This window comes from Homarus americanus, unplaced genomic scaffold, assembly GCF_018991925.1.
Source record: "Homarus americanus isolate GMGI-L3 unplaced genomic scaffold, GMGI_Hamer_2.0 scaffold41027, whole genome shotgun sequence".
NCBI lineage: Eukaryota > Metazoa > Arthropoda > Malacostraca > Decapoda > Nephropidae > Homarus > Homarus americanus.
Window position 1 is genome coordinate 8,615,226 of NW_024745073.1, and position 12,637 is coordinate 8,627,862.

The window sequence follows — 12,637 nt, forward strand, 5'->3', positions numbered from 1 at the left end:
GACTCTTGTGGGCATTAAGTCTTGGGTAATCAGAGCTTGTTAGTGCCTGTAGACAGAACATTTCACACACGACCCTAAAAGGTAGCCAGTTGTGTGATGTCATCATAACGTCGTCTTATAAGTAGAATGACCAAGATCCGTCCAGATGCAACACTGGTCGAGGTACATGAGCATTATGATCGTCAGTATGTTGTCCTCACTACAACATTTACTTTTAGTGTTTAACTGATGATAGTTGTTTCTTGTACGAGCTTTGGCATGTATCTCTCAATAGCCAGGCGCTAGTAGGAGAGAAAATCCTGACATGTGTGTTAAAATAGCGCTTCAGTGGCAATATAAGAACATTAATATTTCTCGCTTAAAACACTAAGCAGCCCCTCCCCTCCCTCCCTGGGACGGTGGCTCGGCACGAGGAGACAACGTGTAACTGGTCCTTACTGACAGCCCATACGGTGCTAGCAAGTGGCTTACGAGACGCATGGTAATTTCCAAGCGAGATTTAAAGTGACTTTTATTTTTTGTTTTAAGAGCACAACTGGCAAAGTTATTGGCATCTTTGCTTTATTAGTCTCAGATTTAAAAGGAACATCCAGGCATTCATCGCTGACTACTGTGAACTAAGTATTAAGTTTTACAAAGTTGAGAAGTTGCTTCAAATCTTAAAGAACTGCTTTAACTGTTCACAAACTTGCTTGTATCATGCAATAAATCTTCTTAAAAACTATTCATTGTGTTCTCAATAATAGTTTGAAATATTTTGTCGTTGTGGTCTTTCAATTCTTGACTTGAGTAATTCATGAGCAGGATTGTCACGGTGAGTTAGTGAGGTCTTCTCCATCAACCTTCTTACAGTTTTTGTCAAATTCCATCACCATGTTTCTTACATTGTGGCTGAAGACAATAACTGTAAAGCTGCACCTGTAGTCACTTAAGGTGTCATGTCAACTGGTTCTCTTGTAAAGGAATCTGAAGTGTCAGACAAACTGTAGCTTCATTCAAAAGATTTTCTGACCTGAATGTTGAGTGAACGTAGGTAATGTAGTCATATGTCTGGCAGAGTTTAGTTTGAGCATAAGCACATGTTAAGTTTTTCTTTGGTGTAGACTAACTTGTGTTACTAAGAATTGTAACTCGAGATGTATTTAAACCGTGTTGATTTTTGGCCAACCAATAGACCATAGTTTCCCGTTATTCAGGAGCTTTGTAAGAATTGTATTTAATTCTAGACTTTTTACCCCAAGAGAATAATTAAGCTTTTGTTACTCGATATAGAACAAAGTTAATGGTTTCTCACCTTAAGTTTATTACAGATTATGGCAGCCTGGTGATGGGAGACTCAAGGATGGTGCCGTGGGCCGGTGGATAGACCAGACGACTACTTTTTCTTCTTTTCTCAGGTAAATTTATCTCCCTCTTAGTCACATCAATTCTTTTGTGTATTTAACTATACATTTATCAATTATGTCTTGAAACAATTATTGAATTAACTAAACCTAACAACTCCAGGTAATTTGAGTCATTTCTGAATGTCCGTATTTTCACCTTAAATTTATTACAGGTGGACAGATGGTGGACTGGTGGTGACAGTGCAGGCGCCCCTGATGAGGACGACTGGAGGAGGATGCTGTGGAACTGGGTAGACCAGAGAGCTTCTCTTTTTTTTTTTAGGTAACTTGATCTCCCTTTAGTCATATCAAGCTTGTGTATTGTTCAAGATATTTTATCCATTTTCCTTAAGTGTAGAAGGTTGACAAAGGTGTATCCGTGTAATACTGTGTGTACACTCGCCAACAAAAGCCTTGTTTCTTCACCTGTCACTTCATAAACTCGGATATTCACAGGTTTCACAGGTCTCTGAACCTCTGGGTCCATGTAGATACAGGTGAGGCGACGGTTCATATGCTGGCATGTGTACAAGTGTGCTTGGGAAGATGTTTCAGCTTGTACCTTTAAAGACGTTACTATTTGGTTATCACAAGACAAAAAGGAACTCCTTGAAAGCCAGCTTGAGTTACTTGTTATTTTTAATGGCGGAGTTGTTAGATCCATAGTTAAGTCTGGTCATTGACACACACACAAGATGGTGTAGTATATTATACAGTTCCTGTGATAACAACAGGAGGATGGACAAATTTGAAAATGCTTTTAATATGAATTAAGTAACGTAAGTACACTTATTACAGGAAGATGATGGCCCCCGAAGTGCGGAGTTGAAGAGGCCCCCCCCCGAAGTGCGTGAGCTGGGTTTGAAGAGGCCCCCGAAGTGCGGAGTTGAAGAGGCCCCCGAAGTGCGGAGTTGAAGAGGCCCCCCCGAAGTGCGGAGTGGAAAGAGGTCACACAACCTACTAAGCAGGTCTGTGTAGTACAGTATATTACCACCTTCTCTTGCCTGATGTACAAGTATAGTTTGTGGCAAAAGTGTCATGTTTAGTAATAACGTTAAGAGGTGAATTACAATGAGATGATCAATGGTAGAGGGAACTTTCATAACTATCCGGAGGCTTAAGTGACCCGCAGGAGGGCAACCGGAGGCGGCCGTGACCCGCAGGAGGGCAACCGGAGGCGGCCGTGACCCGCAGGAGGACAACCGGAGGCGGCCGTGACCCGCAGGAGGACAACCGGAGGCGGCCGTGACCCGCAGGAGGACAACCGGAGGCGGCCGTGACCCGCAGGAGGACAACCGGAGGCGGCCGTGACCCGCAGGAGGACAACCGGAGGCTGACAACAATTATCTGCAGAGGCGACAAAATTATGGTAATAACCTGAGGTCCAAAGAATGTGAATCATTGTACGTGAACACCCTGAGCAAATGTGTGTGTGTGTGGGGGGGGGGTGGGTGGTAAAGGAGAGTAGCTGTCTCCATGTGAAGTGTGTATATGCTCGTTTGTACTGTGCGTGAACTCTGTACAGAATGTTTGGTTGTTTGTGTAAGGTTACAGCTGTCAGTGTAATATTGTATGTACAGGTGTGTGACCGCTTTGAGTGCAGCAGTATTGTATGTACGTGTGGGAGAGTTTTGTGGATAAATGTACAACATTATTGCATGTACAGAGCTTGTGTAGAAGCATGGAAACCTTCAATGTTCAGGTAGTAGTAATTGTAGTGTACTTATAATAGTAGTTTGGTACATAGCTGTAATTCCATACGAGTCCTGTGGTGGTTGGGTAAATGTATTCTAGTAGCTTAAGGGTTTAACACGTGGGGAGCTTACAAGGCGGGTAGGTTGGTGTATAAGCTGGTGGGAGGGGGTGAGGGGAGGTAATGGGTGGAGGGGGTGATGGGAGGGGGGGCTCTGGATGGGGAAGGATTCGTGCTTCAGCTTGGTTTGTTGTGGTTATACTCTTGATGCTGTTCTGGCATTGGTCAAAGTGGTGCAATTTTTTGTGGCACCTGGTGAGGCGGTGGACTGTTATTGCTGGCGGTGACCAGGGCAGTACCTCTATCTTTTTTATACCAAGAGCCAATCAAGGTGGCATCTATTCTTCCTGATGCCAAATGGCTGCTGTGCTTTATTTGGCACTGGGCGTGGTGGTGCATTTTATTATAATTATGCACTTAACCTTTTTTTTACCCTGGAATCGGTCGGTCTTTTTTTTTGGCTGGAGGGGCGCCCTACAGGGCCCTCTGGCTGGAGGGGTATCACCATCTCACTGGCTAATAAGTAATCTAAACTGATAATTGAACAGATGAATTTTAACTCGGTAGACTTAATGAACACCTTACCTGACTTGACTGACCCATTGACTGCTACCTTGTTAACATCACTCGTGTGAACAGCTCCCCATGGCCAAGCTTACAGCAGTGCTACACCAGGATTCACTCATGAGGTAAGATTTAATGAACGTTATCTATAATAGTTACTTTACTGCTGCTGTGTTGAGACGCTTCATACGTGTCAGGAGATAACACTACAGAAGGGTAAGAACCAGTTTAACCCCTTGGGTATGTTGAAAGTTCCTATAAGGTATATTTACCCTTAGAGTACAGAGAATTAACCTATTAAGACATAATAAACCTTTTAATACAATGACTTGACCTCTTGAGTACAGAGACCCCTTGTTTTTAAAGTGTTGTGAAAGAATCCGTTTATAATTGAGCCTTCGAGTTTCTTGCATGTGCCAGGCAGTGCAAATGGAATAAAGTAAATAAATTGTCCCAATTTTTTGTCACGGCAGCAGTATGGAACTTTAGCATAGTCAAAAAATTTATGTTGAGTAATTGTATTTTAAGCTATGGGAAGTTATATTTTGGTGAAGCATAAACAAAATCACCTTTGATATTTAAAGATTAATAGCCAATGGACATAGCACTAACAATATCCGGGATTACATTCTTTATTCAGTTAAAAGCCAGGAACCCAGGAGCTACAGATTCTTTAAAATAATTGTTATAAATTTTCTAGGTGACTGCCAGAAACACAAGCCACACGAGACCTGTATTGAAGAACTCGACCAACTACAAAACGTTCCTAGACTGTTGTGTGGGAGCTCTGACCACGTGGGACTACTGAACCACACCTTCCCATAATAATCCTCTTGGCTGAAAAGTAAGGACCCGCTCACACTGAGGCCGGAAGCGGATATTTCTGACGCAAATTGCCTGAACGAGCGAGTAAAGTTAACACACCGTTCACTATATTCGAATCGCATATACTGTAATTCGAATCTTGTAAATTTTATTCTAGAGGGAAGACAGTTTCTCGCCCTAGGAAGAGTCGTATAAAAGGTATTAACTGACCAATGTGCGTCAGATTGTCCCAAGTCCGGCCTCGAGGTGATTTATGGTCAAACTGACAATTTAATCTGACTCCCCGTTTCCATATAGACTCCTGGAGCCTTACTCTTAAATATCTCTACCCATTAAGGGAGTTAATGGTAAATTTTCCAGTTAAGAGCACAAAGAATAATTCAAGTTGATGCTTTAACCCAGAAGTTGTAATAAAACTAAAATCTTCAGTCGGTATAAATGATCTTCCTTGACAGATGAGTGGAGGATGTTGGGGGCGTATTGACCACTGCACGCTCGTCCTGGTGTGTACAACTGCTGCCGTCTACTACCCACCCTCCTGCCTGCCGTCTTCTACCCACCCTTGACCTTGTGAACTAGCAAGCATAACTGAATGTTTAACGTGTTAGATTCATTAGTAGTATGATGTAATTTACTGTTAAAACTTTTGTAATAAAGTAAGTCGGCCCAATAGTATCTTTGTTTAATACACCATATTAGGGATGCACACCAGCATGTTGCGGTGTAATAAATATGTATAACAATTATCCCCAGCATAAGCATTTACTTGGGTTGGGATCAGCTGGGACACTAAGAGCATTGTTTGGTAGCAGGGCAACTGCCCCAGGGAGGTGAGCGTCCCTGCCGATGCCAGCTGTTTGCCTCGCTACTGTACTCAGTCCTGAAGACGAGTACAGGTGAGCAACCCATTTAGTGCAGTCACAAGTTCCACATTGGGCTGACACAGTACCGTGGTGGCGAGGGAGATTATTTCCTTCAAAATTTAACAAGAAAAAAAAAGCCGAGAATAAAGTGTGTCGAGGTTTAAGGAAACTGGTCACACTAAATTTGAATTGGACTGACCTATTAAGTATATTTATAATTGCCTTTCACTACAGCCTCCTGGGCGAGGATGTCTGTGTGACGCGACCAAACATGGCAGGTTTACTGTTGAATGCTACATTTTCCTCCTGTACTAACATCGGGCAATAAAGGTTGTAACAAAGAACTGACCAACCATCACAACCGCTAGAGAAAGTGGACATATGGTGGAACTGATAAGATATCCTGAAATTACCAGGTCAATAAACCTACGTTATATTATTGATAGTCACCCTTTTCAAGGCTGACTGTTAAAATTTAGAAAAAAAGTTACTTGTATAACGGACACGAAAACCAAATTAAGTAGGTTAATCTTCAGTTTCCCAGAGAATTATATTGAGAGAAGCTGTAGTAAGGTGACCAGGCCGGCTAAAATACTGCAGTTTAACAGAGGAAATGTGATTACTGTTAATAAACAAACGTCCATTTATAATGACTCCTTCACAATCACTCGGTTGCCACATTTATTACGAGAATTCTGTACAGTAGATGTACGGCAGTGACCCCTTGACGTCCACTGGGTTACCTTCCTCACTTCTATTGGTGCAGCAACTTTTACACCAACTACTGATTATAGGACCACATCTGCCTTAAATTTACTGCCATTGCCAAGTGCTCGTCACAACTGTAATACTAGAGAGAAGACTGGTAGTAGGCAGCAGTTATGATGTTGAAATGCATCTACAGTGAGAAAGATGGAAAGAGACTTGTCCCTGTAGCAAAGGCATATCTCAATTCAAGGGAACACACAGTTTCGCGGTGAGGGTAGGAACCTTTCTTTGTTGATATATTAACCTGCACGGCCAGCATATACGTATACTGATCTTCCCAGTAATCCCTTGCTAAAATAGTATACAGTATGAGAACACCAATGCCTTCACTTTGCATGATGTGTTGGCAATACATTTAAGACAGACCTACCCGTGTCAGCCTCGTTCATCATCAGTGGTACCATTTCTCTGTAAACACTTGACTTGCTTTCCATCAGAGATAACCCGCGACAACCAGCCAGTATATCGCGTGCAGCTCCCACTATGTAGTTACTCATGAAATGTTTCCTGTGATGTTCTTGGTAACTTGCCTCTATTGATGCCCTTAGTAACTTGCCACCATTGATGCCCTTAGTAACTTGCCACCATTGATGCCCTTAGTAACTTGCCACCATTGATGCCCTTAGTAACTTGCCTCTATTGATGCTCCTTAGTAACTCTGCCATTGATGCCCTTAGTAACTTGCCTCCATTGATCCCCTTAGTAACTTGCCTCCATTGATGCCCTTAGTAGCTTGCCACCATTGATGCCCTTAGTAACTTGCCTCCATTGATCCCCTAGTAACTTGCCACTATTGATGCCCTTAGTAGCTTGCCACCATTGATGCCCTTAGTAACTTTCCATCATTGATGCCTTTAGTAACTTGCCACCATTGATGTCCTTAGTAACACACCACCATTGATGCTCTTAGTAACTTTCCATCATTGAAGCCATTAGTAACTTGTCACCAATGATGCCCTTAGTAACTTGACTCTATTGATGGCCTTAGTAACTTGACTCTATTGGTGCCCTTAGTAATTTCACTCTATTGATGCCCATAGTAACTTGCTACCATTGATGCCCTTAGTAACTTGCCACCATTGATGCCCTTAGTAACTTGCTACCATTGATGCCCTTAGTAACTTGCCACCATTGATGCCCTTAGTAACTTGCCACCATTGATGTCCTTAGTAACTTGCCTCTATTGATGCCATTAGTAACTTGCCACCATTGATGCCCTTAGTAACTTGCCACCATTGATGCCCTTAGTAACTTACTTCTATTGATGCCCTTAATAACTTGCCACCATTGATGTCCTTAGTAACTTGCCACCATTAATCCCCTTGGTAACTTTCCTCCATTGATGCCCTTAATAACTTTCCTCCATTGATGTCCTTAATGGCAGCTTCCTATTGATGCCCGCCAGTAACTTGCCACCATTGATGCCCTTGGTAACTTTCCTCCATTGATGTCATAATAACTTTCACTCCTTGAAGTCCTTAACTTGCCACCATTGATGCCCTTAGTAACTTGCCACCATTGATGCCCTTAGTAACTTGCCACCATTGATGCCCTTAGTAACTTGCCACCATTTATGCCCTTAGTAACTTGCCACCATTGATCCCCTTGGTAACTTTCCTCCATTGATGTCCTTGATAACTTTCCTCCCTTGAAGTCCTTAGTAACTTGACACCATTGATGCCCTTAGTAACTTGCTTCTATTGATGCCCTTAGTAACTTGCCACCATTGATGTCCTTAGTAACTTGCCACCATTTATCCCCTTGGTAACTTTCCTCCATTGATGCCCTTAATAACTTTCCTCCATTGATGTCCTTAGTAACTTGCCTCTATTGATGCCCTTAGTAGCTTGCCACCATTAATGCCCTTAGTAACTTGCCTCTATTGATGCCCTTCGTAACTTGCCTCCATTGATGCCCTTAGTAACTTGCCACCATTGATGTTCTTAGTAACTTGCCACCATTGACGTCCTTAAAAATTTGCTTTTATTGATGCCCTTAGTAACTTGCCACGATTGATCCCCTTAGTAACTTGCCTCCATTGATGCCCTTAGTAACTTGCCACCATTGATGTTCTTAGTAACTTGCCACCATTGACGTCCTTAAAAATTTGCTTTTATTGATGCCCTTAGTAACTTGCCACGATTGATCCCCTTAGTAACTTGCCCAAAATTGATGCCTTAGTAACTTCCTCTATTGATGCCTTAGTAACTTGCCACCATTGATGCCTTAGAAACTTGCCTCTATTGATGCCCTAGTAACTTCCTCTATTGATGCGCATAGTAACTTGCCCTGCATTGATGCGCCCTTAGTAACTGCCTCTATTGATGCCCTTAGTAACTTGCCACCATTAATTGGCTTGCCACCGTTGATGCCTTAGTAACTTAGCCACCATTGATGCCCTTAGAAACGTGCCTCTATTGATGCCCTTAGTATCTTGCCACCATTGATGCCATAGTAACTTGCCCTCATTGATCCCCTTAGTAACTTGCCTCCATTGATGCTTAGTAACGCACCATTGATGCCCTTAGTAAACCATTGATCCCCTTAGTAACTTGCCTCCATTGATCCCTTAGTAACGTGTCACCATTGTTGCCCTTAATGTTGTGTCACCATTGATGCCCTTAGTAACTTGCCACCATTGATGCCCGTTGATGCCCTTAGTAACTTGCCTCTATTGATGCCCTTAGTAACTTGCCACCATTGATGCCGTTAATAACTTGCCTCTATCGATGCTCTTAGTGACTTGCCACCATTAATGCCCTTAGTAACTTGTCACCGTTGATGCCCTTAGTAACTTGACTCCAAAGATGCCCTTAGTAACTTGCCTCCATTGATGCCCTTAGCAACTTGCCTCCATTGATCCCCTTAGCAACTTGCCTCCATTGATCCCCTTAGGAACTTGCCTCCATTGATGCCCTTAGTAACTTCCCTCCATTGATGCCCTTAGTAACTTGCCTCTATTGATGCCCTTAGTAACATGACTCTATTGATGCATTTAGTAACTTGCTACCATTGATGCCCTTCGTAACTTAACTCTATTGATGCTCTTAGTAACTCTTGCCATATGCTCTAGTAACTTGCCACTCATTGATGCCCTTAGTAACTTGGGTTCTATTATTTCTAAAGTAACTTGCCACCATTGATGCCCTTAGGGACTTGCCTCTATTGATGCCCTTAGTAACTTGCCAAAATTGATGCCCTTAGTAACTTCCCTCCATTGATGCCCTTAGTAACTTGCCACCATTGATGTCCTTAGAAACTTGCCTCTATTGATGCCCTTAGTAACTTGCCACCATTGATGCCCTTAGTAACTTGCCACCATTGATGTCCTTAGTAACACACCACCATTGATGTTCTTAGTAACTTGACTCTATTGATGCCCTTAGTAACTTGACTCTATTGATGCCCTTAGTAACTTGACTCTATTGATGCCCTTAGTAACTTGACTCTATTGATGCCCTTAGTAACTTGCCACCATTGATGTCCTTAGTAACTTGCCACCATTGATGTCCTTAGAAACTTGCCTCTATTGATGCCCTTAGTAACTTGCCACCATTGATGCCCTTAGTAACTTGCCACAATTGATTCCCTTAGTAAATTGCCTCCTTTGATGCCCATAGTAACTTGCCACCATTGATGCCCTTAGTAACTTGCCACCATTGATGCCCTTAGTAACTTGCCACCATTGATGTCCTTAGAAACTTGCCTCTATTGATGCCCTTAGTAACTTGCCACCATTGATGCCCTTAGTAACTTGCCACCATTGATGTCCTTAGTAACACACCACCATTGATGTTCTTAGTAACCTGCCACCAATGATCCCCTTAGTAACTTGACTCTATTGATGCCCTTAGTAACTTGACTCTATTGATGCCCTTAGTAACTTGACTCTATTGATGCCCTTAGTAACTTGACTCTATTGATGCCCTTATTAACTTGCCATCATTGATGTCCTTAGTAACTTGCCACCATTGATGTCCTTAGAAACTTGCCTCTATTGATGCCCTTAGTAACTTGCCACCATTGATGCCCTTAGTAACTTGCCACAATTGATTCCCTTAGTAAATTGCCTCCTTTGATGCCCATAGTAACTTGCCACCATTGATGCCCTTAGTAACTTGCCACCATTGATGCCCTTAGTAACTTTGCCACCATTGATGCCCTTAGTAATCTCTGCTTTTCACCATTGATGCCCTTAGTAACTTGCCACCATTGATGCCCTTAGGGACTTGCCTCTATTGATGCCCTTAGGGACTTGCCTCTATTGATGCCCTTAGGGACTTGCCTCTATTGATGCCCTTAGTAACTTGCCAAAATTGATGCCCTTAGTAACTTCCCTCTATTGATGCGCTTAGTAACTTGCCTCCATTGAAGCCTTTAGTAACTTGCCTCCATTGATGCCCTTAGTAACATGACTCTATTGAGGCATTTAGTAACTTGCTACCATTGATGCCCTTAGTAACTTAACTCTATTGATGCTCTTAGTAACTTGCCACCATTGATGCCCTTAGTAACTTGCCTCTATTGATGCCCTTAGTAACTTGCCACCATTGATGCCCTTAGTAACTTGCCTCTATTGATGCCCTTAGTAACTTGCCACCATTGATGCCCTTAGTAACTTGCCACCATTGATGCCCTTAGTAACTTGCCTCCATTGATGCCCTTAGTAACTTGCCACCATTGATGCCCTTAGTAACTTGCCACCATTGATGCCCTTAGTAACTTGCTTCTATTGATCACCTTGGTATCTTGCCACCATTGATGCCCTTAGTAACTTGCTTCCATTGATGCCCTTAGTAACTTGCTTCTATTGATGCCCTTAGTAACTTGCCACCATTGATGCCCTTAGTAACTTGCCACCATTGATACTCTTGGTAACTTTCCTCTATTGATGCCCTTAATAACTTTCCTCCATTGATACTCTTGGTAACTTTCCTCTATTGATGCCTTAGTAATTTGCCACCATTGATGCCCTTAGTATCTTGCCACCATTGATGCCCTTAGTAACTTCCCTCCATTGATGCCCTTAGTAACTTCCCTCCATTGATGTCTTTAGGAACTTCCATTTTTTGACTAGTTACTTTCCTCCTCTGTTTCACTAAGTAACTTCCCTTTTTTGACTAGTTACTTTCCTCCTCTGTTTCACTAAGTAACTTCCCTTTTTTGACTAGTAACTTTCCTCCTCTCTTTCACTAAGTAACTTCCCTTTTTTGACTAGTTACTTTCCTCCTCTGTTTCACTCAGTAACTTCCCTTTTTTGACTAGTTACTTTCCTCCTCTGTTTCACTAAGTAACTTCCCTTTTTTGACTAGTTACTTTCCTCCTCTGTTTCACTAAGTAACATCCCTTTTTTGACAAGTTACTTTCCTCCTCTGTTTCACTAAGTAACTTCCCTTTTTTGACTAGTTACTTTCCTCCTCTGTTTCACTAAGTAACTTCCCTTTTTTGACTAGTTACTTTCCTCCTCTGTTTCACTCAGTATCTTCCCTTTTTTGACTAGTTACTTTCCTCCTATGTTTCACTAAGTAACTTCCCTTTTTTGACTATTTACTTTCCTCGTCTGTTTCACTAAGTAACTTCCCTTTTTTGACTAGTTACTTTCCTCCTCTGTTTCACTAAGTAACTTCCCTTTTTTGACTAGTTACTTTCCTCGTCTGTTTCACTCAGTAACTTCCCTTTTTTGACTAGTTACTTTCCTCCTCTGTTTCACTAAGTAACTTCCCTTTTTTGACTATTACTTTCCTCCTCTGTTTCACTAAGTAACTTCCCTTTTTTGACTAATTACTTTCCTCCTCTGTTTCACTAAGTAACTTCCTTTTTTGACTAGTTACTTTCCTCCTCTGTTTCACTCAGTATCTTCCCTTTTTTGACTAGTTACTTTCCTCCTATGTTTCACTAAGTAACTTCCCTTTTTTGACTATTTACTTTCCTCGTCTGTTTCACTAAGTAACTTCCCTTTTTTGACTATTTACTTTCCTCCTCTGTTTCACTAAGTAACTTCCCTTTTTTGACTAATTACTTTCCTCGTCTGTTTCACTCAGTAACTTCCCTTTTTTGACTAGTTACTTTCCTCCTATGTTTCACTAAGTAACTTCCCTTTTTTGACTAGTTACTTTCCTCCCCTGTTTCACTAAGTAACTTCCCTTTTTTGACTAGTTACTTTCCTCCTCTGTTTCACTCAGTAACTTCCCTTTTTTGACTAGTTACTTTCCTCCCCTGTTTCACTAAGTAACTTCCCTTTTTTGACTAGTTACTTTCCTCCTCTGTTTCACTCAGTAACTTCCCTTTTTTGACTAGTTACTTTCCTCGTCTGTTTCACCGAGTAACATCCCTTTTTTACTAAGTTACTTTCCTCCTTTGTCTCACTGAGTACTTCCATCTATTGTTCCCTTTAACGTTTTCCTTGGTGTTAATAATACGTTTTAATTTTTATTTTATTTTTATTTTTTTAAATGTTTACAGGAACTGGCTGTCCTCTT